The sequence below is a fragment of the Myotis brandtii genome, unplaced genomic scaffold, assembly GCF_000412655.1.
Source record: "Myotis brandtii unplaced genomic scaffold, ASM41265v1 scaffold914, whole genome shotgun sequence".
NCBI lineage: Eukaryota > Metazoa > Chordata > Mammalia > Chiroptera > Vespertilionidae > Myotis > Myotis brandtii.
This window is the reverse complement of record NW_005371764.1, coordinates 635,119-660,050: the sequence shown is the minus strand read 5'-3', so window position 1 is coordinate 660,050 and position 24,932 is coordinate 635,119. Positions and strand designations below refer to the sequence as shown.

Here is a 24,932-nt window from a genome sequence, read left to right as displayed (position 1 = left end):
TTTGATTGACATGTCCCTAATAGCTATTGAAGTTGAGCATCTTTCCATATATCTTTTGGCCATTTATGTCTTCTTGGGGAAAGTGTCTGTTCAGGCCCTCTGCCCATTTCTAAAATTGTATTTCTAAAATACAATTGTATTGTATTGTTTGGGGATTTTTTTTAATTCTTCATATATTTCAGGTATTAACCCCTTTTCAGAGCTGTTATTTACCAATATTTTCTACCATTTGGTTGGTTTTATTTTTGTTGATGCTTTATTTTTCTGTGCAGAAACTTTTTAGTTTTATATAATTTCATTCATTTATTTTTGTCTTTTCTTCCCTTACCTTTAGGGTCAAATTCATAAAATATTCTCTAAGACCAAGGTGCATAAGTTTGGTACCTATATATTTTATTGTTTCAGGTCTTATATTTAGGTTTTTGATCCATTTTCAGTTCATTTTTATGTTTCACTCTTTTGCATATTTCTTTCCAATTTTTTCAGCGCCAGTTATTGAAAAGGCTTTCTTTTCTCTATTGTATTTTTTTTACTCCTCTGTGGAAAATTATTTGCCCATATACATTAAGGTTTATTTCTGGGCTCTCAATTCTTCTATTGGTCTATGTGTCTATTTTTCTACCAATACCATGCTGTTTTGATTATTATAATTTTCTTGTATAATTTGAAGTCAAAGGAGTGTGATACCTCTTGACCTTGTAATTTTTCTCAGAATTACTGTGGCTATACAGGGTCTTTTGTGGTTCCATATAAATATGATGATATTTTGTTCTGGTTCTTTTAAAAATGCCATTGGGATTTTGATGGGGGTTGCATTAAATCTGTATATTGCTTTGGGTAATATGTGCATATTAGCTATGTTGATTCTTTTAATCCATAAAAATAAAATTCTTTCCATTTCTTTGTGTCTTAAATTTTATTTTAATGATGTTTTATAACTTATTTGTTTTGTTTTTTTAGAGAGAGGAAGAGGAGAGAGAGAGAGAGAGAGAGAGAGAGAGAGAGAGAATTTGCCTCCCACACACATGGCCCAACCAGGGATCAAACCCACCACCTTTTGGTGTATGGGATGATGCTCCAACCAATTGAGCTACACAAGTTAGAGTTCTTGTAGTTTTCAGAGTACAGATCCTTCACATGCTTTGTCAAGTTTATCCCTCGCTGTTTTATCCTTTTTGTTGCAATTTCAAAAGGAATTGTGTGGGTTTTTTTCATTTCTTCTTATGAAATGTCATTGTTAGTATGCTTTTTATTTCTTTCTCTTGCCTGATTGTTCTGGCTAGGACTTGCAGTACTATGTTGAATAACAGTTGTAATTGGGCATCCCTGTCTTGTTCTTGATTTTAGAGAAAAAGTTCAGTTATTCAGCATTGAGTATGATATTGTCAGAGAGTTTGTCAATATAGCCTTTATTATGTTTAGGTCATTTTCTTCTATACCAATTTTATTGAGTGTTTTAATCATAAATGTATGTTGTATTTTGTCAAATACTTTATCTGCATTTATTAATATGATAATATTTTTATCCTTTATTTTGTTAATGGTGGTGTATTACATTGGTTGATTTCTGTATGTTGAACATCCTGACTTTCCTGGATTGAACCCCATGATATATTATTTTTAGTGTAGTATTCAATTTGCTAGTATTTTTAGGATTTTGCATCTGTATTCATCAGAGATGTTGGTCTGTAGTTTTCTTTTTTTGTGTTGTTCTTGCTGGGGTTTGGTACCAGGATTATGTTGATTTCATAAAATGAGTTAGAAAGTATTGCCTCTGCTTCAGTTTTTAGAATACTTTGAGAAAGGTAGGCATTAAATCTTCTTAGAATGTTTGGTAGAATTCTCCAGTGAAGCCATCTGGTCATGGACTTTTACTTATGGGAAGGTTTTTTATTGGTGTTTTAATTTCCTCACTGTTGTTCAGTCTAATTAGATTTTCCAGTCTAGGAAGTTTACATATTTCTAAGAACTTGTTCATTTCTTCTAGGTTATTGAATTTGATGGCATATAGTGTTCCATAGATTCTTGGACACATTAGTCCAAATAAACATAATTGAATGGTTCTTTATATTTCAGTGGTGTTCATTGTAATTTCTCTTTCATTTCTGATTTTGTTTATTTGAGATTTTTCTCTTTTTTCTTTAGTAAGTTTACTCAAAGGTTTATAAATTTTACTAATCTTTTTAATGAACCAGCTCTTTGATGAACTAGTTTTTATATAGTCTTTTTGTTCCCTATGCTGTTTAATTCTGCTATATTTTTATTATTTCCTTCCTTCTACTGACTTTAGAGTATATATTTTTTCTTTTTCTAGTTCTTTATGGTGAAATTTGGGGTTATTTGAAATTCTTTTTCTTTTTTAAGACATGCCTATAATGATATAAACTTCCATTTTATTAGCACTCTTGCTATATATCAAAAAAATTGACATGTCATATTGTCATTCTAGTTTGTCTCTATCTTTTTTTAAAATTTTTTTATTGATTAAGTTATTACATATGTGTCCTTATCCCCATATTACCCCTCATTCCCCCCACTCATGCCCTCAATACAAGTCCTTTGGTTGATCTCTTACCCCCTCACCCCCCAGCCTTCCCTCATAGGTTGTACAGTCTGTTCGATGCTTCTATGACTCTAGTTCTATTTTTGTTCATCAGTTTATGTTGTTCATTATATTCCATAAATGAATGAGATCATGTGATATTTATCTTTCTCTGACTGGCTTATTTCACTTAGCATAATGCTCTCCAATTCCATCCATGCTGTTGCAAATGGTAAGACCTCCTTCTTTTTACCACTGCAGTAGTATTCCACTGTGTAGATGTACCACAGTTTTCTAATCCACACAACTATTGATGGGCACTTAGGCTGTTTCCAAATCTTAGTTATGGTAAATTGTGCTGCTATGAACATAGGGGTGCATATATCCTTTCTAATTGGTGTTTCTAGTTTCTTTGGATATATTCCTAGAAGTGGGATCACTGGGTCAAATGGGAGTTCCATTTTTAGTTTTTTGAGGAAACTCCATACTGTTCTCCACGGGTGGCTTTTTCTCCACATCCTCACCAGCACTTGTCCTTTGTTGATTTGTTGATGATAGTCATTCTGACTGGTGTGAGATGGTACCACATGATTTGCATCTGTCAGATGATTAATGACTTTGAACATGTTTTCATATGTCTTTGGCCTTTCTTCTGTCTTCTTTCAAAAAGTATCTATTGATGTCCTTTGCTCATTTTTTTATTGGGTTGTTTATCTTCCTTTTGTTAAATTGTATGAGTTCCCTGTAAATGTTGGAGATTAAACCCTTATCAGTGATAACATTGGCAAATATGTTCTCCCATGCAGTGGGCGTGCTTGTTGTTTTGTTAATGGTTTCCTTTGCTGTGCAAAAGCTTTTTATTTTGATGTAGTCCCATCTGTTTATTTTCTCTTTAGTTTCCATTGCCCTAGGAGCAGTATCAGTGAAGAAATTGCTTCGGCATATGTCTGAGATTTTGCTGCCTGTGGATTCCTCTGGTATTTTTATGGTTTTCCGTCTTATGTTTAAGTCCTTTATCCATTTTGAGTTTATTTTTGTGTATGGTGTAAGTTGGTGGTCTAGTTTCATTTTTTCTTGCATTTTTCTGTCCAATTTTCCCAACACCATTTATTAAAGAGGCTGTCTTGACTCCACTGTATGTTCTTGCCTGCTTTGTCGAATATTAATTGAGCATAGTGGTTCGGATCGATTTCTGGGTTCTCTATTCTATTCCATTGATCTATATGTGTGCTCTTGTGCCAGTACCAGGCAGTTTTGAGAACAGTGGCTTTGTAATACAGCTTGATATCTGGTATTGAGATCCCACCTACTTTGTTCTTCTTTCTCAGGATTGCTGCCGCTATTCGAGGTCTTTTTTATTCCAGATGAATTTTTGGAAAGTTTGTTGTAGGTCTGTGAAATATCCCGTTGGTATTTTAATGGGGATTGCATTGAATCTATAGATTGCTTTGGGTAGTACGGACATCTTGATGATGTTGATTCTACCAATCCATGAACACAGTATGTTCTTCCATCTGTTTATGTCTTCCTCTATCTCCTTTTTCACTGTCCCGTAGTTTTATGTGCATAGGTCTTTTGCCTCCTTTGTCAAGTTTATTCCTAGGTATTTTAATTTTTTTGGTGCGATGGGATTGCTTTTTTAGTCTCTGTTTCTGTAAGTTCAGTATTGGTGTATAGAAATACCATAGATTTCTTGGCGTTAATTTTGTATCCTGCTATAATGCTGAAGTCTAATAGTTTTTTGATGGAGTCTTTATGGTTTTTTATGTACAATATCAGGTCATCTGCAAATAAGGACAGTTTTACTTCTTTTCCAATTTGGATGCCTTTTATTTCTTCTTATTGTCTAGCACTTCCACTACTATGTCGAACAAGAGTGGTGAGAGTGGGCATTCCTGTCTTGCTCCTGTGCTTTTTCTGCATCAATTGATATGACTATGTGGTTTTTCTCTCAATTTGTTTATGTGCTGTATCACGTCTATTGATTTGTGGATATTGTACCATGCTTGCATCCCTGGGATAAATCCTACTTAGTCATGGTGTATGATCTTTCTGTTTTACTGCTGGATCTGATTTGCTAGGATTTTGTTGAGGATTTTGGCATCTATGTTCATGAGGGATATTGGCCTGTAATTATTTTTAATTGTGTTGTTTTTATCTGGTTTTGGTATTAGGGTGATGCTGGCTTCCTAGAATGAGCTTGGAAGTGTTCCTTTCTCTTGAATTTTTTGTAGTAGTCTGAGGAGGATAGGTTTTAGTTCTTCCTTGAATGTTTGGTAAAACTCCCTGTGAAACCATCTGGCCCTGGGTTTTTGTTTGCTGAAAGCTTTTTGATGACTGCTTCAATTTTTTCCATAGTTATTGGCCTATTGAGATTTTTAGATTCTTTTTGATTGAGTATTGGAAGGTTGTAATTTTCTAGGAATATGTCTATTTCCTTCAGGTTGTCTAGTTTGTTGGAGTAGAGTTGTTCATAGTATTTTTTAAAAATGCTATGTATTTCTTTGGGGTACGTTGTCACCTCTATCATTTCTGATTTTGTTTATTTGGGTTCTCTCTCTTTGGCTAGAGCTTCATCAATCTTGTTTATCCTTTCAAAGAACCAGCTCTTTGTTTCATTGATCTTTTGTATCATTTTTTTTTATCTCTATATCATTTATTTCTGCTCTGATCTTTATTATCTCCTTCCTTCTGCTCACTTTGGGCTTTTCTTGTTGCTCTCTTTCTAATTCTTTGAGTTGTAGAGTTAGATGATTTACTACTATTTTTTCTTGCTTTTTGAGGTAGGACTGTAAAGCTATAAACTTCCCTCTCAGGACTGCTTTCATTGTGTCCCATAGGTTTTGTATTGTTGTGTTTTCATTGTCATTATTTTCCAGGATGTTTTTAATTTCCTTGATCTCATTGGTAACCCAATAATGATTAAGCTCCCAAGTGTTTGAGTGTTTTGGATTGTTTTTATTGTAGTTTATTTCTACTGTTATGCCATTGTGGTCTGGGAAAATGCTAGGTATGATTTCAATGTTCTTGAATTTGGGGTGACTTTGCTTGTGACCCAGTGTGTGGTCTATTTTTGAAAATATCCCATGTGCACTTGAGAAGAACGTATATTCCACTGCTTTGAGGTGAAATGTTCTGAAGTTGTCAATTAAGTCCATCTGCTCTAGTGAGTCATTTAGGCTTGCTGTTTCTTTGCTGATATTTTGTCTGGAGGATTTATCCAGTGATGTCAGTGGTGTATTAAAGTCCCCTACTGTGTTTGTATTGTTGTCGATCTCTCCCTTGATATCTTCCAGGAGTTTTTTTATGTATTTGGGTGCTCCTGCATGGGGTGCATATATGTTTATCAGGGTTATATCCTCTTGTTGTATCGATACCTTTAGTATTATGAAGTAGCCTTCCTTATATCTGGTATGGCCTTCACTTTGAGGTCTATTTTGTCCGATATAAGTATTTCTACCCCAGCTTTTTTTTATTTCCATTTGCCTGAAAGATATTTTTCCATCCCTTCACTTTCATTCTGTGTGAGTCTCTTGTTCTGAGTTAGGTTTCTTGAAGACAGCACATACATGGGTCATGTATTTTTATCCATTCAGCCACTTGATGTCTTGATTGGAGCATTTAGTTCATTTACGTTTAAAGTTATTATTGAAAGGTACTTGTTTGTAGCCATTTTTAATTTTTTTGCCTGTTTTCTTTCTTAGCTTTTTATTTCTTCTTTTAATACCAGTCCCTTTAGCATTTCTTGCATTGCTGGTTTGGTAGTGATAAACTCGCTTAACCTTTTTTGTCTGTGAAGCTCCTTATTTCCCCTTCAATTTTGAATAATAGTCTTGCTGGATAGAGTATTCTTGGATTCAATCCCTTGCATCACTTTGTAAATTTCTGTCCATTTTTTTCTGGCCTGATGTGTTTCTGTTTAGAAATCATTTGATTATCTAATGGGCGATCCCTTGTATGTAACTTTCTGTCTGTCTCTTGAAGCCTTTAGGATTCTCTCTTTGTCCTGAACATTTGCCATCGTAATTATGATGTGTCCTGGTGTGGTTCTTTTTGGGTTCATCTTGTTTGGGACTCTCTGCTTTTGTGACTTTTTTCTTCCCCACCTCAGAGAAGTTTTCTGACATTATTTCTTCAAATAGGTTTTCTAAGCCTTGTTCCTCTTCCTGTTGTTCTGGAACCCCTATAATTCGTATGTTGCTTTGTTTCATGTTGTCCTATAGCTCCCTTAGGCTCTCCTCCTGTTTTTTAAATGGTTTTCTCCAATTGCAGTTCAGGTTGGGTGTGTTTTGCTTCCCTGTCTTCTAATTCGCTAATTCGGTCCTCCGCTTCTCCTAGTCTACTGTTGAAACTTTCCATGGTGTTTTTTATTGCAGCTATATCACTCTTCATTTCTTCTCGAGTCTTACATAAGTTGTTGATTTTTTCATCCATTTCTTCTTCATTCTTACATAAGTTGTTGATTTCTTCCTCCATCCGGTTTATGCACGCTAGGACCCTTATTCTGAATTCTTTTTCTGACATGTTGCATGCCTCTTTTTCACTTAGCTGCTTTTCTGTCGAATCCTCCTTTTCTTTCCTTTGGGGGTTTCTTTGTCTACCCATGTTTGATCTCACCGACAGATCTAGATGTTGAGTCGTTCAGGGGCAGCTCCTTGGGTGGCAGTGGCTCCTCGGGCTGCGGTTGCTCCTCAGGCGGTTGCGGTAGCAGCTGCTCCTCAGTTGGCAGCAACTCCTCTGGTGGGTCCTGTTCGCAGCTGTGGTGGCTCCTCTGGCTGTTGGGGGAGGCTTCTCACACAGCTGCTGTTTCTGAGACAGAGGTTGTGCTGATCACGAGGCTGCTGTTCCTTGGAAGGGTGAGGGCTGCATGGAGCTGCTACTCCTTGGACTGGGCCGGACTGCTCACGTTGCTGCTCTTCCTTCGATGGGGGTTGGCTGCACACTGCTGTTGTTCCTCTGATGGGGCGGGCTGCTTGTGAGGCTACTGCTCCTTGGACAGAGGCAGGTTGATTGCAAGGCTGCTGCTCTTCGGACTGGGGTGGGCAGTTCTCACGGCTGCTGCTCTTCGGGCGGGTGTGAGCTGCACGCATGGGTGCTCCTCCTTGGATGAGGACGGGTCACTCAACTGGCTGCTTTTCGACTGACATGTGCAAGCTGTGTGTGGCTCTGTTCCTTAAACTGGTGCTTGCTGCGCAGGGCTGCTGCTCCTTGGACGTGGGCGTTCTGCTTGTGTGGCTGCTGCTCCTTGAACTGGGGTTGGCTGCTGCTGCACCTTGAATGGGGACAGGCTGTTCACAGAACTGCTGCTCCTTTAATATGGGCGAACTTCTCACACAGCTGCTGCTCTTCAGATTGGGGCAGGCTGCTCGTGCGGCTGCTGCTGCTTGGACGAGGGCAGGTTTCTTGTGCAGCTGCTGCTCTTCAGACTGGTGCAGGGTGCGGGCTGTGCACAGCTGCTGCTCCTCAGATGGGGGCGGGCTGCGTGGGGCTGCCGCTCCTCAGAAGTAGGCAGACCGCTTGTGCAGCTGCTGCTCCTCGGATGGGTCGGGCTGCTCTCGTGGTTGCTGCTCCTCGGACAGGGGAGCAGGCCACACACACAGCTGCTACTCCTTGGACAGGGGCAGGCCACATGAGGCTGCTGTTCTTAGGCCTAGGGTGGGCTGCTTGCAGGGCTGATGTTTCTTGGACAGGAGTGGGCTGCTCACATGTCTGCTGCTCACATGTTTGCAGTGTCCTGGACAAGGCTGCGGTGCAGGTGGAGGTGGTTTTGTGGAGGCTGGGGAGCAAAGCAGGGAGAGGCGACCAGGAATACAGCTCTGGGACAGCCTGGTCTCTCAATGCTAAACAGCCATTTTTCCCCAAAAGAGCTAGCCCCTCTGCTTAACATGATTTCAATCTTCTTGAATTTGAAGATAATTTGCCTGTGTCTCAATATGTGGTCCACCTTTGAAAATGCCCAATGTGCACTTGAGAAGAATGTATATTTTGTATCTTTGGGATGAAATGTTCTGAAGATGTCAATTAGTTCTATCTGATCTAGTGAGTCATTTAGGATTCCTGTTTCCTTGCTAATTTTTTGTTTGGAGGATTTATCCAATGGTGTTATTGGGTATTAAAGTTCCCTAGTATGATTGTATTGCTGTTCATCTCTCCTTGATATATTCTAGAATTTTTTTATGTATTTTGGTGCTCCTGTATTGGATGCATATATGTTTACCAAAGTTATATCCTCTGGTTTAAATGCTCCCTTTAGAATTATGAAGTGGATCTCTTGTAGATAGCATATATATGGGTCATATTTTCTCATCCATTCAGCTACTCTATATCTTTTGATTGGAGCTTTTAATGCATTTCTTGCACTGCTGGTTTGGTGGTAATAAACTCTCTTAGCCTTTTTTGTCTGTGAAGCTCCTGATTTCTCCTTTAATTTTGAATGATAGTCTTGCTTAGTATAGTATTCTTAGATTCAGTCCCTTGCTTTGCATCACTTTGTATGTTTTATTCCATTCCCTTCTGACCTGATGTGTTTTTGTTGAGAAATCAGTTCATAGTCAAATGGGAGATGTTGTAGGTAACTTTCTTTCTCTCTCTGGCAGCTTTTAAGAGTCTTACTTTGTCATTGATATTTGCCAATTTAATTGCCAATTTAACTACAGTGTATCTTGGAGTCCGACTTTTTGGGTTCATCTTGTTTGGGACTCTCTGTGCTTCTTGGACTTGTGTGAGATTTTTCTCCCCTAAGTCAGGGAAGTTTTATGTCATTAACTCTTCAAACAGGTTTACTATACCTTGCTCATCTTCCTCTCCTTCTGGCACCCCTATTATGAGGATGTTGTTTCATTTCGTGTTGTCCCAAAGCTCCCTTAGACTCTCCTCCTGCTTTTTAAGTTGTTTTTTTTTTCAAGTTGCTACTCTTGTCTTTTTTTACCTTTTCTTCTGACTCACATATTTGGTCCTCAGCTTCTTCTAGTCTACTGTTGAAACCTTCCATGTTTATCCTTATTGCAGCTATGTCATTCTTCATTTCCTCTTGATTCTTACACATGGTGAATTTGTCTTCCAGCTTTTTCAGCATCTTTATAACCATTGCTCTTAATTCTTTCTCTGATAAGTTGCTTGCCACCATTTTATTTATTTCCTTTTCTGGTGATCCCTCCTTTTCTTTCATATGGGTTTTTTTTTTATTTGTCTTTACAGTTTTGCTCTTCCTTTATACTTGTTTCTATGTATTAGATCAAACTGCTATGCCACCCAGATTTTTTGAGTTTGTCTTATATAGTAGATGTTTTGTGGGACCCAGTGGTGCAATATCTCAGGTTTTCTCAGCTGAGTTTAGTGAGTGAAATTAACTAAACAATTGGGAGAAAAAGAGAGCAAGAGAAGAGAGGAAAAACAAAAGCATAAGAAAGTTATCTAGTGAAGAGAAAAGAGAAGGGTGCATGAACTTTGAGCAGGTGAGAGGAAATTAGATATATGAGTAAGCCAACAGAGACTATAATAATAATAATAACACATCAATAAAGCAGATAAAGGAGACCAATTGTTAACAAGGAGTAAAAAGAATGAGAAGAGAAAAACTAAAGCAGGGACAGGAGAAGAGAAAATAGGATGAAAAAGGGAGAAGTGAGGAAGTAAAAGGTGAGAAAAATAAAAAAAACAATAAAAAGTTAAAATAGAATAAAGAAAAATAATACTAAAAAATAAAGAAAACAAAAATTTTTTTAAAAAATTAAAAAGTGAAGTGTCGTCGCTTCAGCCAAGTTTTAATGCCCCATGAGGGTTGGTTTAAGACCCCACTTTTCCGTTCTTTCTGCCACTTCTGAGTTTCCTGTTAGGTGGTCAACACCGTGTTGATGTTCCAAACGATCCACTGCTCTTCTGTGTCTGTCTCCACAGGCCTTGACTTCAAGCAGGCAGGACCAATCTGCCCACTTTGCCTGTCTGCCTGCTAATCTTAATCACTCAAGTGTCTGTTTCTGACAGGGTTTTAGGTGGGGGTGTTGATGTATCATTTTCTGGAAATGAAAGGCCCCCCTTCAACCCAGTCCCTGAAGGCTTTTGGGGGCTCTTCAAAGTCTTTGTTTTCTTTGTAAAGCTCAAGGTGTAAGCTGGGTGTGGCAGTATTAGCTTCCTTGAGGCTGCTGGTAGGGGCTGGCTCTTCAGGTGATAATGGCCACTTTGGTTTAGAGTGTCACTAATGTCTCTCTGCTAGATTCCCGACCACTTCTCCCTGCCCTGCTCTCCTCCATAGCCTCTCTGCATCGCAGAGATCTGCACCGCAAATCTGCACCACAGCCTCAGGTGAGTGCTTGTAATTGAAAGGTCCTCTGAAATGGGTTAGATAAATAAAAGTAAAGACAAAAGAAAGGCAAAACAACCACAAGACCATGAGTTTCTCTCCCCACTGGCACCATGCTGCTTGGGAAGCTCTTCATGTTGCCTTTCTGAGCATAGCCCCTCATGACTGTGGACTTATATCTAGATTCCCCAGCTGCCTGTGGCCCTGTGGACTTCCTTTGTACAGTTGGATGTTACGCCTGCCCCCAAGGGACACGGACTTGGTGCAGTGCAGCTTTTTCCTGACACTCAGCCCGGTGGTCATGCGTCTCTCTCCAGCCCAGATCCCCAATCCTACCATTCTCCAGGCATCCTCTGCCCTTCCCAGTGGCAAATTGTCTCACCATCTGTGTCCAATTGGCCAATTCTGGGTGGATGTTATTTGATTTAGTTGCTCCCTCTATCTTCTTTGGGACAAGGTGCAGAACACATCTGCCTATTTGGCCGCCATTTTTTCTCTCTTCTTTTATTCTTCTGGCTTCTCAGATTTCATGAAGCAGTGAGAAATACCCTGTATTTCTTGTGGAGGTGGGCATCTTCTCTATGATCAGGTCTCAGATATAGATATAGTGTTCTCTATAATCCCACACTCAATGCTGCAACTTCTGCTATGCACTGTGAGTTTAGGGAGGGTGAGGAGAGGAGGGTAATGGGAGGCAGCTAGGCTCAGTGGTTTTGTTTTCTGCCTGGAAATGACAGCTGCTAGAAAACAGCTGCCACACCTCTGTGTTTTATGTCTGCCCATTACAGAGTTCAGCCAAGTTTTTGCTGAACACTCTGGCAGAAATGCTTATTCTACCACTCAACTCAGAGTATAAACCTGATTTGTCCCTTATTCCTGACCACACGGTGAGCTCTGGGCTATCTGTGGTACACATCTTTGTTCCTTCCTCTTCCCTCCTACCTTATTTTCTCAAATTTGCCCATCTTCAGATGTTTCAATGTGCCAAGCTCTCAGATGTGTTAGTGAGTTGAGCAGGGAATTCTTTGCTGAATTACATATTTTCAACTTGTTTTAACTTCAAGAAGACAGACCAGAAGGAACTCTTATGCCATCATGCTTGTGCCATAGAAATTATTTTATTTTATTATTATTTTCAATGCTCACCTGAGGATATGTCTATGGGTTTTAGAGAAAGAGGAAGGGAAAGAGAAAGAAACATTGATGTGAAAAACTTCCATCAGTTGCCTCTTGTATGTGCCCCAACTGGGAATTGAACCCGTTTATGGGACAACTAGAGGACTGGTGCACAAAATTCATGCATGGGGGTGGGGGTCCCTCAGCCTAGCCTGCACCCTCTCCAATCAGGACACAGGCTTCCCTCCTCCGGCCGGCCACAGGCACCTGAGACCTGGGCTGACTTCACCCAGGCCAGCCGCAGGCTCAGGCACCCAGGACTAGGGTGGCTTCACCTGGGCTGGCCACAGGTGCCTGGGACGGGAGGCAGGTGGCTTCGCCATGGCTGCAGCCACAGCCTCTGTTGCTCAGGACCACAGGCAGGTGGCTTCTCCCAGGCCCAGCTTTGTCAGGAAGGATGTTTAGAAGACCTCCAGTCTAATTAGCATATTACCCTTTTATTATATAGAATGCTCCAACCAATTGAGCCACATAGCCTAGCCATAGATAGCAATTATTTTTAAAACACTTCATTGAAATACAATTGGTATACCATAAAATTCACCCATCTTAATTGAGTCAAGAATTTTAGTAAATTCAATTTTAAAACATGTTTATCATTCCAATGCGATACTTTATAACATGCCACCTTGCCAAACTTGTGCTCTGTAGAGAAGTCTACTGGCTGCAGCCAGCCTGGGTGCAGGCTATTTTTTAAAAAATATATTTTATTGATTTTTTACAGAGAGGAAGGGAGAGGGATAGAGAGTTAGAAACATCAACCAGCTGCCTCCTGCACACTCCCTGCTGGGGATGTGCCCACAACCAAGGTACATGCCCTTGACTGGAATCGAACCTGGGACGCTTGAGTCTGCAGGCTGATGCTCTATCCACTGAGCCAAACCAGTTAGGGGTGGTGTAGACTATCTTGAAAAGCTTTTGAGAAAGTCTGGTGGTCTCAGGGATTGTCAGAGATGGGTGCAGGAAGAAACTGAATTGTGAAGCTCTGGGGTGGGAGCCATTTTTCCCCTTGCTTGCCACACAGTGATATCCCCCTATGAGAGATGTAGTTGCCACTACCCTTTTCTCCTGGTGGACCAACCCTGCTGAAATCCCACCCTATGGAGGAGTCTGCTAGCAGTAGCCAGTCTGGACTTGTGCTGCAGACTTTATTGGAGAGCTATTGAGGAGGTCTGGGAAGTCTCAGGGAATGTTGAAGGACACAAGGAGACTGAGTTGTGAGGCTTTGGGATAGGGACAATTCTTCTCCCCACCCTGCATATGCCTGACCAACGCCATACCAGTACCAGATATCCAATAGATCCACACTCCTAAATCTGGCCTGGTTTACCTCATGTACCATGGAGGTGGCAAGTAAAGGTGGGCAGCCTGGGCCTACTCTGAAGATTTGCATGGTAGGCTCTTGAGGATGTCCAAGCAGACATAGGGGTTGGTGGAGCAGCTGGCAGGCAAGAACAGATCTCAGGGTACTTTCGGCCTTTTGTATACCTGCCCCCAAACTCAGTACTGGTGAAATCCAGCATTGATGTGAAGCTTAGCCCCTCCAGGGAGCACATGGACCAAGCAGAAGCTGACACATACTGTGGATCACTTTGTAACTCCATATTGGTAGCCTAGGGCCAGTCACAGGCAGCATCTGCTATTGATGTTGACAGAGACTCTTCCAGGAGGCCACAGAACCCAACACATCTGGTGGTGGGTTTAGTCCACATCAGAGGAAAACCCAATCATTCCCAAAAGTGTCATACCCAAGGGAGCATATTAGGCAGACACAAGACCATACTGGAGCAAATTCTGCTTTGTGATGTCAGCTCCCACTTATACTGTGACTGGGGTCAATCCTCAAAGATAGACAACTTGAGGCTCAACCCTACCCATTGGTGGGTATAAATCAATCAAGATTCAAATAAAACAGGAGGGCTCACATAATCCACATAAGGGACATTCCTAGATCCTTTAGCTCAAGTGATCAGGGAGGCTATATCACTTAGCCCCAAAAGACACCTACTATATAAAACTATAATACCATAACAGAAAGACATAGAAGATCTACCTAGTACACAGATACAAAAAAAAAAAAAAACAGCCAAAATGGAGAGGGGAAGAATCATGTACTAAGGAAAAGAACAGAACAAATCCCCAGAAAAATAACTAAATAAAATGGAAGCAGGAAAGCTATAAGATACAGATTTCAAAAGAATGGTTATAAGGATGCTCAAGGAACTTAAGTGAAGAATGGATATACTAAGTGAGAACTTCAATAAAAAGATAGTGGGCATTTAAAAAGGACATACTAGTAGAAACCATAAAAACAGTCAAAATGAAGAATACACTATCTGACTTGAAGGAATTGCCCTGGCTGGTATGGCTCAGTTGGTTTTGACTGGAGCATTGTACCATAAATCAAAAGGTTGTGGGTTCAATTCCTGGTTAGGACACTTACTGGGATTGCAAGTTTGATCACCAATTAGGGCACATGTGAGAGACGGCCAATCAATGTTTTTCTCTCACACCAATGTTTCTCTGTGTATATTTTTCTCTCTCCTTTCCTCTCTCTCAAAATCAATTTCAAAAAAAAATACACTAGAAGGAATCAACAGCAACTTGGACAAAGCAGTGATTTGAATAACAAGGTAACAGAAAACACTCAAGCAGAGTTGCAAAAAGAAAAACAGAATTTTTAAAATGAGGATAGTTTAAGGGACATGTGGGACAACAGCAAGCATGGCAACATCCATATCAGGGGTACCAGAAGGAAAAGAGAGTAAGGGATCAATAAACTATTTGAAGAAATAATGACTGAAAACTTTCCGAACCCAGTCGGGGGGGGGGGGGGGGGGGGGAGACAAATAAGTTCAGGAAGCACAGAGAGTCCCAAAAAAGATAAACCCAAAGGGACCTACACCAAGACACATTATAATTAAAATGGCAAAGGTTAAAAACAAAGAGAGAATCTTAAAAGCTTCAAGAGAAAGAGAGTTAGTTAACTACAAGGGAGCTCCCATAAGACTGACAACTAATTTCTCAACAGAAACATTACAGGCCATGAGGGATTGACAAGAAATATTCAAAGTGATGAAAAGCAAGGATCTACAACCACTACTCAATCCATCAAGGCTATCTTTCAAATTGAAGGTGAGCCCAGCAAGTGTAGCTTAGTTGGTTGAGCATCATCCCATGCTCCAGGAGGTTGCCAGTTAGATTCCCTGGTAAGGGCAAATGCCCAGGTTGTGCACTCAATCCCCATAAGGCATGTGCAGGAGGAAGTTTATCAGTGTTTCACTCATATTGATATTTCTCACTCTTCAATTTTCTTTCCATTTTCTGAAATCAATAAAAACATTTTTTTTAAATTGAAGGTGAAACAAAGAGCTTCCCAGACAAGAAAATGCTAAAGGCATTTATTACCCTGAAGCCAATTAAAGACATGTTAAAGGATCTTTTTAAGAAAAAGAAATTTTTAAAAAGAGTAACACAGTTATAAAAAATAAAATGGCAATAAATATGTCAAACATCACTTTAATTGGAAATGGCTTAAATGCTTTAATCAAAAGACATAGGGTAGCTGAATAGATAACAAAACAAGACCATATATATATATGCTGTCTACAAGAGACCTGCCTCAGAACACACAGACTGAAAGTAAAGGAATAGAAAAAGATATTTTATGAAAATTCAAATAAAAAAGTGGAGGTAGCAATCCTATATAATAAAACCCTAATATGCAAATTGACCAAATGGCAAAACAACCAGTTGCTATGATGCCCACTGGCCACCAGGGGGAAGACACTCAATGCAGGAGCTGCCCTCTGGTGGTCAGTGCACTCCCACAGCGGGTGTGCTGCTCAGCCAGAAGCCGGGCTCATAGCTGGTGAGCACAGCAGTGGTGGCAGGGGCCTCTCCCACCTCTGCTGCAGGTGGGCGGTAAGGAGCAAGGTGTCCCAGACTGCAAGAGGTTGCAAGCCAGGCTGAGAGACCGCCCCCCCCCCAGTACACGAATTTTGTGTACCGGGCCTCTAGTACTTATATAAAAATGGAATTTAAAATATAGGCTATAAAAAGAGACAAAGCAGAGGGAAGATGGTGGCCGGCAAGAAGAATGAAGCAGAGAGTGTGCGTGAGTGAGGGAGTGAAAGGGAAGTGTGTGGACATGTGTGGTGTGTGTGTGTGAGTGAGGGACAGTTAGATCCTGCAGTATGTTTGGGGGCTGGCTGACTTGGCTCTCTTAGACAAGGAGCCCTAGATACCACTGTAAGCACACCTGTGCAGGCGGCACTGGCACAGAAACCATGCTATCTTGAAGGGGAGACAAGACCCATATATCCCAGGAGCCCAGCCTCACTATCACCCAGACTTGCCTCAGATACCACCCAGGACGCTACAGCCACTCCAGCCAAAGACCTGCTACTTCAGCGGTAGACCTGAGGACACCTTGATTTCAGCCTCATTGGCCGCAGGCTACTATGAGTTCTGGAGTGCACAACCCTCCCACCAGCCTGCCGGTGTGACCACAGGCCCCACGCATCCCAGCGCTTGGGCGCCCCGATGAATCTTGGGGTGCACAACACTCCTGTGAACTCACCGCTGTGACCAGGAACCCCATACATCCTGGCACCTGAACTGTCAGGTGACTCTCGGAGCACACGACCCTCCTGCCAAGCCCTCCACTTCAGCCAGTGGCCCCACACAACTCAGCACCTTGACCCTTTGGTGAGAGCAAAAATGGGGAGACAAAGAAACAACCCACAAAGGAAAGAATTGCCAGGAAATGAACTAAATGAAACAGAGTCATGCAATATGTCAAAAAAAAAGAATTCAGAGCAAGGGTTATACCAGTGATGATGAACCTTTTGAGCTCGGCGTGTCAGCATTTTGAAAAACCCTAACTTAACACATTGTATGTGGGCCGTTTTTGCTAATTTTTTGTGCAAATGGCAACGTTCAGTAAAATTACGATAACTTTAGTTTTACATATTTTTTTTTCAATGAAACTTTTTGTGATTTACTATAAAATGTATGCTGAATTATTTTTCTTAAATTTTAAACAGACAAATACTGGAAAACTCACTGGAAATTGTGTTTACCAGTCAATGTAAAACGTATAAATACGTTTCCCGTATACAGTGTGTTAACTCTAGTGCCGTGTCACATATAAAAATCTTTTGATATTTGCAACCATAGAAAAACAAAGACTTATATTTTTGATATTTATTTTATATATTTAAATGCCTTTTAACAAAGAAAAATTAACCAAAAAAATGAGTTCGCGTGTCACCTCTGACACATGTGTCATAGGTTCGCCATCACTGGGCTATACAGTTCATAAACAGGATGGATGAGAAAAATCAACAAGCTATGTATGAATCAAGAGGAAATAAAAAATAATATAGTGACAATAAAAAACAAGATGGAAGGTTCAACAGTAGACTTGAAGCGCAGTACTAAATTAGTGAGTTAGAAGACAGGGCTGAGAAACACACCCAATCTGAACAGTAATTGGAGTAAAACATTAGAAAGCAGGAGGAGAGCGTAAGGGAGCTTTGGGACAACAGGAAATGAAGTAATATACGTATAATAGGGGTACCAGAAGGACAAGAATAGGAACAAGGATTAGAAAACCTTTTTGAAGAAGTAATGACATAAAACTTCCTTGGTTTGGGGAAGAAGTCACACAAGCACAGAGAGTCCCAAACAAGATGAACCCAAAAGAACCACACTAACACATCATAATTACAATGTAAAATGTTAACAACAAAGATAATTTTAAAGGCTGAAAGAGAGAAACAAAAAGTCAAATACAAAGGATCTCCCATTAGATTATCAAATGATTTCTCAGTAGAAACACATCAGTCCAGAAGGGAGTGGAATGAAGTACACAAAATGATGCAAAGCAAGGGACTGAATCCAAGAATACTCTATTCAGCAAGGCTATTATTCAAAATTGAAGAGGAAATCAGGAGCATCGCAGACAAAAAAGGGCTAAGGTAGTTTATCATTACCAAGTCAGCAATGCAAAAAATGCTAAAGGGACAGTTGTAAAAAGAAGAAATAGAAGGTGAAGAAGGAACACAGGCATAAAGAACAAAAATGGCTACAAACAAGTACCTATCAATAATAACCTTAAATGTAAATGGACTGAATGCTCCAATCAAAAGACATAGAGTGGCTGAATGGATAAGAAAACATGACACATATATATTATGTCTACAAGAGATCCACCTCAGAACAAGAGACTCACACAGAGAGAAAGTGAAGGGATGGAAAAATATCTTTCAGGCAAATGGAAATGAAAAAAAAACTGGGGTAGCAATACTTATATCTGACAGAACAGACATCAAAGTGAAGGCCATAACATGAGATAAGGAAGGTCACTTCATAATACTAAAGGGATCAACACAACAAAAGAATATAACTCTGGTAAACATATATATGAACCCAATGCAGGAGCACCCAAATACATTAAAAAAAAAAAACTTCTTGAAGATATCAAGGGAGAGATCGATCACAACACAATTATAGTATGGGACTTTAATAGCCCTTCACAAACTGGATAAATCCTCTGGACAAAATATCAGCAAAGAAACAGCAATCCTAAACAACTCAATAGATCAGATAGACTTAATTGACATCTTCAGAACATTTCACCCAAAAGCTACAGAATATATATTATTCTCAAGTGCACATGGGACATTTTCAAAGATAGACCACATATAGGAACACAGGCAAAGTTTCTTCAAACTCAAGAAGATTGAAATCATATCAAACATTTTCTCAGATAACAATGGCACAATATTAGGAATAAACTACAATAAAAAAATTAAACACTTTGAGGCTGCACAGCATGTTATTAAACAATTATTGGGTTACCAAAGAGATCAAAGAATAAATAAAAAACATCCTGGAAACAAATGACAAGGAAAACACAGCAATCCAAAATCTATGGAACACAGTGAAAGCAGTCTTAAGAGGGAAGTTCATAGTATTACATCCCTACCTCAAAAAAAAAAAAAAAAAAAAAAAAAAAAAAAAAAACACAAGAAAAACTGGTCATAAATTATTTAACTCTACAACTTAAAGAATTACATAGAGGAGAGCAATGGGAAAAGCCCAGAGTGAGCAGATGTAAGGAAATAATAAAATTCAGAGCAGAAATAAATGACATAGGAACAAAAAATAGAAAAGATCAATAAAACCATGAGCTGGTTCATTGAAAGGATAAGCAAGACTAATGAACCTAGAGCCAGGCTCACCAAGAAGCAAAGGGAGAGGACCCAAATAAACAAAATCAGAAATTAAAGTGGTGAAATAACACCAGACCCCACAGAAATATAAAGGTGTGTAAAAAAAAAAATACTATAAGCAACTCTATTCCAACAAACTGGTCAACATAGAAGAAATGGACATATTCCTAGAAAAATACAACCTTCCAAAACTCAATCAGGAAGGATAAAAAAATCTGAATAGGCCAATAATTATGGAGGAAATTGAAGCATTAATCAAAAAAATTTCAGCAAACAAAAGCCCTGGGCCAGACGGCTTCACAGGGGAATTTTACCAAACATTCAAAGAAGAACTGAAACCGATCCTCCTCAGACTATTCCAAAAAATTCAAAAGGAAGGAACACTTTCAATCTCTTTTTATGAAGCCAGCATTACCCTAATCCCAAAACCAGATAAAGACACCACAAGAAAGAGAATTACAGACCAATATCTTTTATGAACATAGATGCTAAAATCCTCAACAAAATTCTAGCAAATCAATCCAGCATTATGTTAGGAAAGATCATACACCATGACCAAGTAGGATTTTTTCCTGAGATGTCAGGATAGTATCAATGAATCAATAAATGTGATACATCACATAAACAAATTAAGAGATAAAGATCACATAATCATATTAATTGATGCAGAAAAATTATTTGACAAAATCCAATATGCTTTCTCCACAAAACCTTTCTGCAAAGTGGGAATAGAGGGATCATACCTCAACATAATAAAAGCTTTATATGACAAACCTACAGCCAACATCATACTCAATAGGCAAAAATTAAAACCATTTCCCCTAAGAACAGGAACAAGACAGGGATGCCCATTTTAACCACTCCTGTTTGACATAGTAGTGAAAGTGCTAGCCATAGTGATTAGACAATAAGAAGAAATAAAAGGCATTCAAATTGGAAAAGAAGAAGTACAACTGTCATTATTCACAGATGACATGATATTGTACATAGAAAACCTAAAGACTCTATCACAAAACTACTAGATTTAATAAATGAATTTGGCAATGTAGCAGGATACAAAATTAGCACCCAGAATCTATGGCTTTTTTATCTACACTAATAAAAGAGAAACATGGTAATTAGCGTACGACTGCTACCCTTCCCATTGGCTAATCAGCATATCCTTATGCAAATTAACTGTCAGCCAAGATGGCGGCCAGCAGCCATGCGCTGAAGCGAACAGGGAGGCTTGCTTGCTCCAGTGACAGCGGACTCCAACGTTCCCCGCCTCACTTGCCGACCTCTCAGCTGCAACTCTAAGCAACTATGTTGCAAATATAGAAGCTAAACAAAACCCCATAAACCGGCTTTCAGTCAGCTGGGCTTCAGCCAGTCAGACCGCAACATTGTATCAAATACAGAAGGTAAAGGCCAGAGCCGAGGCCTCAGAGCTAAAGCTGGCCCAGAATAGAAAAGAAAAAAAGGAGCAGTTGGGAGCTTCAGTCACCCGCCAACCTGAAAACGGCCCTCAGCCCCTCAGCCAGACTGGCCAGGCACCCCAGTGGGGACCCACACCCTGAAGAGTGTGTGACCAGCTGAAAACAGCCCTCAGCCCCTCACCCAGACTGGCCAGGCACCCCAGTGCGGACCCCCACCCTGATCCAGGACACCCTTCAGGGCAAACCAGCCAGCCCCTACCCATGCACCAGGCCTCTATCCTATATAGTAAAAGGGTAATAGGCCTCCCAGCACCGGGATCAGCGGAGCAGCGAGGCTCCCGGCACCGGGATCAGCATGACAGGGGGCAGCGCCCAAACCCCCTGATCGCCCTGCGGCTCTGTGTGTGACAGGGGGCGGGGCCACAACCTCACTATCTGCCCTGCTCTGTTCATGACAGGGGAAGGCACCCCAACCCCCTGATCAGCCCTGCTCTGTGCCTGATAGGGGGGAGCTCCCCAACCCCTGATCAGCCCTGCTCTGTGCCTGATAGGGGGGAGCTCCCCAACCCCTGATCAGCCCTGCTCTGTGCCTGATAGGGGGGAGCTCCCCAACCCCTGATCAGCCCTGCTCTGTGCCTGATAGGGGGGAGCTCCCCAACCCCTGATCAGCCCTGCTCTGTGCCTGATAGGGGGGAGCTCCCCAACCCCTGATCAGCCCTGCTCTGTGCCTGATAGGGGGGAGCTCCCCAACCCCTGATCAGCCCTGCTCTGTGCCTGATAGGGGGGAGCTCCCCAACCCCTGATCAGCCCTGCTCTGTGCCTGATAGGGGGGAGCTCCCCAACCCCTGATCAGCCCTGCTCTGTGCCTGATAGGGGGGAGCTCCCCAACCCCTGATCAGCCCTGCTCTGTGCCTGATAGGGGGGAGCTCCCCAACCCCTGATCAGCCCTGCTCTGTGCCTGATAGGGGGGAGCTCCCCAACCCCTGATCAGCCCTGCTCTGTGCCTGATAGGGGGGAGCTCCCCAACCCCTGATCAGCCCTGCTCTGTGCCTGATAGGGGGGAGCTCCCCAACCCCTGATCAGCCCTGCTCTGTGCCTGATAGGGGGGAGCTCCCCAACCCCTGATCAGCCCTGCTCTGTGCCTGATAGGGGGGAGCTCCCCAACCCCTGATCAGCCCTGCTCTGTGCCTGATAGGGGGGAGCTCTCTCCCGAGGGGTCCCAGACTGCGAGAGGGCACAGGCCGGGCTGGGGGACCCCCCTCCCCCCACCGAGTGCACAAATTTTTGTGCACCGGGCCTCTAGTATACCAATAATGAACTCATAGAAAGAGAAACAAACAAAGAACCAATCCCATTTATCATTGCAACTAAAAAAAAAAAATTAAGATACCTAGGAATAAACTTAAATAAGGAGGTAAAAGACCTGCACTCAAAAACTACAGAACATTGAAAAAAGAGATAGAGGAAGACATAAATAAATGGAAGAATATACTGTGTTCATGGATTGGTAGAATTAACATCATTAAAATGTCCATACTACCCAAAGCAATCTATAAATTTAATGCAATCCCGATTAAAATACCAACGGCATACTTCAAAGACCTAGAACAAACTCTCTAAAACTTTATATGGAATAAAATGAGACCCCAAATAACCACAGCAATCTTGAGAAAGAAGAACAAAGTTGGAGGGATCACAATACCAGATATCAAGCTATATTACCAAGCCACTGTTCTCTAAACTGCCTGGTCCTGGCACAAGAACAGACATATAGGCCAAAGGAACAGAACAGTAAACCCAGAAAATGACCCAAGCCATTATGCTCAATTAATATTTGACAAATGAGGCAAGAGCATACAATGGAGTCAAGACAATCTCTTCAATTAACAATTTAGGGAAAATTGGACAGATATATGCAAAAAAAAAAATAGACCACCAACTTATAGCATACACAAAAATAACCTCAAAATGGATAAAGGACTTAAACGTAAGACAGGAAACCATAAAAATCTTAGAAGACTCCATAGGCAACAAAATATCAGACATTTGTCATTGTAATCTCTTTACTGACATAGCTCTTAGGGAAATGGAAAAAGGGAAAAATAAACAAATGGGACTACATCAAAATAAAAAGCTTCTGTCCAGCAAAAGAAACCATCAACTAAACAACAAGAACTCCCACTGCATGGGAGAACATATTTGCCAGTGTTATATCCAATAAAGGCCTAATCTCTAAAATTTATACGGAACTCATACAACTTTAAAAAAGGAAGATAAACAATCTAATCAAAAAATGGGCAAAGGACTTAAATGGACATTTTTCCAAAGTGGACATACAGAAGGCCAAGAGACATATGAAAATGTGCTCAACATTAATCATCTGAGAGATGCAAATCAAAACAACAATGAGATAGCATCTCACACCTGTCAGAATGGCTATCGTCACCAAACCACACTTCTTATAAATAGATATAGAAAAACATTTGAAATATTCCAGCACCCATTATGATCAAAACTCTCAGTAATGTAGGAATAGAGGAAACATATCTCAACATAACAAAAACCATATATGACAAACCAACAGCCAACATTGTACTCAAAATGGAAAAATGAATAGTGTTTTCTGTTTTGTTTTGTTTTTAAATCAGGAACTAGGCAGGGATATCTGCTCTCAGCACTGTTATTCAACATAGTACTAAAAGTCTTAGCCACAGGGATTAGACAAGAAGAAGAAATAAGAAGTATCCGAATTGGAAAGGAAGAGGTAAAACTGTCATTATTTGCAGATGACATGATACCCTATATAGAGAACCCTAAATATTCCACAAAAAAACTAATAAAAGTAATAAATTAATTCAGTAAATTAGAATACAAAACAAATATCTAGAAATCAGTTGCATTTTTATATAGTAGTGATAAACTATCAGAAAGAAAAAAAAAACTTTAAAAAATCCATTTACAATATTCTAAAATACCTAGGTGTAAATTTAACAAAGGAGTCAAAAGTTCTGTACTTATAAAACTATAAGAATTAAGAAAAAAATGAAGAAGATACAAATAAATGAAAGCATATACCAGGCTCATGGAGAGGAAGAATTGTCATAATTAAAATGTCCATACTATCCAAAACAATGTATAGATTACATGCAATTCCTATCTAAATTCCAATGGCATATTACAGATCTAGACCAAATAATTCACATTTTTTATGGAACCACAAAAGACCCTGAATAGCCACAGCAATCTTGAGGGGAGGGGGAAAGTTGGAGGTATCGTGCTAATTGATATCAAACTATAGTACAAGGCTGTAGTAGTCAAAACAGCATGGCACTGGCATAAAAACAGACACATAGATTAATGCAACAGAATAGAGATTCCAGAAATGAATCCATGCCTATAAGGTCAATTAATATTTGACAAAGGAGGCAAGAAAATTCAATAAATACCATATGTTCAATAATGGTACTGAGAAAATTGGACAGATACATCCAAAAAATGAAACTGGACTACCTTCTCACACAATATACAAGAATAAACAAAATGGGTTAAAGAGTTAAATGTAAGACTTGAAGCCATAAAACTCCTAGAAGTAAACATAGGCAGTAAAATCTCTAACATTTCTCTTTGCAACTCCTTTTTCTAATGCATCTCCTCAGGCAAGGGAAACAAAAGAAAAAAGAACAAATTAAACTACATCAAATTAAAAAGCTTTTGCACAGTAAAGAAAATCTTCAACAAAACAAAAAGACAACCCACTGAATGCAGGAATATATTCACCAATGATATATCTGACAAAGGGTTAATAACAAAAATGTATGAAGAACTCATACAGCTCAACACCAAAACAAAACAAACAAAAACCCCAAACACAAAGAATCCAATTAAAAAGTGGGCAGGGGACTTGAATAAACACTAATTCAAAGAGGACATACAGACATATGAAAAGATGCTCAATGTCACTAATCTTCATTGAAATGTAAATTAAACCACAAGATATCACATCACACCTGAGAACAGACAGATGGCTGACAGATGGGAAGGGGGTTGGTGGACTGGTTGAAAAAGGTGAAGGGATTTAGAAGTACAGATTGGTAGTTACAAAATAGTCACAGGGATATAAAGTACAGCATAGGGAATATAATCAATAATTGTAATAAGTATAGTATAGGGTACCAGGTGGGTACTGGAAACATCACTGGGATGACTTTGTAAAGTATATGATTGTATAATCACTATGCCATACACCTAAAACCAAT

The 24,932-nt window shown here is 40.1% G+C and overlaps 1 long non-coding RNA gene across 1 annotated transcript; it reads right to left on the bottom strand.

Moving 5' to 3' along the window:
* On the bottom strand, positions 1-24,932 carry LOC106724643. Its single transcript, XR_001360481.1, has 3 exons — positions 24,922-24,932; positions 6,634-6,639; positions 1-109 (listed from the first exon to the last, which is right to left on the bottom strand). It is a non-coding gene; the product is annotated as an uncharacterized LOC106724643 (long non-coding RNA).